Consider the following 2,500-nt stretch of genomic DNA (forward strand, 5'->3'; position numbering starts at 1 on the left):
TTCAAGGTTCAAGATCATTTACAGTGTATTTGAAACATGGACAGTATACATTTATTACTATGCACTGAGTTTACCATTTGACCCACTAAGACACACCGTTATACATACATTCCATCTTCAGTGCCCACACAAGCTGGTAGTCCCTAGAAAAGATACTCTGTTGATTTTAAAAAGGATACTCTGTGTTGATGTTCAATTTGGATCATTATTATGCGCAAAGAAAGGGGACGACTGTTTAAGTTTTGTTATTGTTCATAATTGGCTATTCAGATTGTCCAGTAGTGGTGTGTGTGCTACCGGCTATGGTGAAGAATTCAGGAGCATGAGGAAGAACAACAGTTTCAAAGGAAAACAATATTTGGACTTGCATTCATCAACAAATATTTTGCAAGTCCAAAATGTTTGCAAGAACATTTTGTTCTCCTACAACCTCTTGTTAAATTTGCACAATCAACAATAATTGTGGGTAACACTTTATAATAATGTTCCTTAGTAAAGACTCAGTAAATAATTAACTAATGATGAATAAAACATTAACAAATGTTTTTATTATTAACTAAGCTTTATTAATGCTTTATAAAATATCTACAAATGATATATTCAAGATTTTACACACCTTATAACAGACTATTTTATTCATTTACAAGCAACTTGTAAATGTTTGATCAATATGAAATATTAACATAACATTTCCTAGTCATTTACAAGCATTTGTTTACATTTCCTAATCATTTACAAACGTTTGTTAATGTTTTGTTCATCAATAGTTAATTATTTATTACGTCTTTATAATGCTTTTTTGCATCCATTATTCTAAAGTGTTACCCAATTGTGCGGCAAAGAAAGTCCAAAGCCAGACTGTAAATGAGTCATGGAGAGTCTAAAGCTTCGTTCAGACACATCACTGCCAGTTACTCGCTCAGTGATTGAAGTTGATTGAATATCTATGTGTTCCAGTGAGGCGAGTATAAGCGATAGAGATGCACAGGATCCAAGATCCGGGTTTTTTTTTTTTTTAACGGTTAATTTAGTTCCTGTCAGCTGATTACTTCCCATATCAGACATTAATTAACATTAGGGACAACCTAAGCGGAGAAGGAATAAACTGGGGTCAAGGGGAGCACTATGACGGACATTGCGAGTTTGTGCATCTGCATTTGAAGCGGCCATGGATGCCCATTAACAAAGAACATTCTTGTGTGCTTTAAACACGCTTCTCTGCAATATGTCTAACAGCGATGCAATGGGAATTCGTCCGTTTTGTATGACAGTGGTTTCTCCTATTTAGGATGTGGAGTGGAGGTGTAATCCACTGCTCTCTCTCCATTCAGTCAGTAAATGTCTGATGTCGCACAAGACGTGAAGGTCAGGCGTCATGGTAACGTGTGCAGGAAAATAATTACTTTTTTTGTTTGTTTGAGGAACGAAATAAAATCGGTATTAACCGGTTACCATTATTTTTCAATAAGTGTTCCTGTTCCAGAACTTAAAAAAATAATAACATTTCTGGTTTCGTGTCTGTTCCCTGTAAAATACAAAAATTTCCCGGTTTTCATTTTCGTTCCTTGAACCGGTTCAAAGCCCTGGCCAGTACACAGTAGGCGAGATATGGTACTCAAGGTCTTTAACACAAAGACAAAGTATCTTCTTTAAACATGAACAACAAAAAGTATCTCTCTCTCTCTCTCTCTCTCTCTCTCTCTCTCTCTCTCTCTCTCTCTCTCTCTCTCTGTCTTTGTATGGGAGAGATAGAGAGAGAGAGAAATCAAGACGTGAGTGAATATTGAAGAGTTCTCATGCAAAACCCCGTAAGTGCCTTTTCAGAAAATAATCTTAATTCATTTTTATTTAATACGAAGCTATCAAATTTGCATATTTTTTCTTTTATTTATGTATTCATGAATGTAAACCAAACCAACAGCAGGGTTCTCTAAAAATATAGAAGTGCAGGTCTTCAGAAATGGAGTTAGGGGGTTTTGCATCTGAACTCTTCATATGTGAATGAAAGAGGAGGTTGCTGGCTAGAGGGGCATATAATGTGGAGTCAGCCAGGAGGAGACTCCTCAGGCATGGCAGGAGAAGAGCCGGCAGATCAATAGCTCATCATCTCTCCTGGAGCTCAGGGTAATGGCACCCCATTGGCTGCATCGGAACAAGATGACACCCCATTGGCTTGGAGTTGCTATAGTAATGGAGTAATACAGTGGAGAACAACAATAAAGTTCTCTATCCCGGTGGTTGCCGTGGTGTCACGCCTGTCTGCTAAGGTGTAAAGGTTCTCTTTGCCAACACATTACAAACAAAGCCTTTCAAAATTGAGTTCAAAGAGGGGCGGTATAGCAGTGGGCTTTGAGTTTTAACTTATTGCAAGAAGTATTGAGTGCTGGGAGTTTTTCCATCCGCCAGGGTGCTGGATTTATCCTCTGATTTTTTCCCAGACAGATTTAATCAAATGTTTTCATACCTCACACACACCTGAGGACAGAATCTGACTTTGAAG

At 37.7% G+C, this 2,500-nt stretch overlaps 1 protein-coding gene across 1 annotated transcript in view; it reads left to right on the plus strand.

Annotated features, from left to right (window-relative positions):
* Positions 1-2,500, plus strand: part of LOC134462990 (copine-9-like) — a 172,182-nt gene that overhangs the window by 32,486 nt on the left and 137,196 nt on the right. The gene's annotated exons all lie outside the window — the stretch shown is intronic.

Source organism: Engraulis encrasicolus, chromosome 14 (assembly GCF_034702125.1).
Source record: "Engraulis encrasicolus isolate BLACKSEA-1 chromosome 14, IST_EnEncr_1.0, whole genome shotgun sequence".
In the NCBI taxonomy this organism is placed as follows: Eukaryota; Metazoa; Chordata; class Actinopteri; order Clupeiformes; family Engraulidae; genus Engraulis; species Engraulis encrasicolus.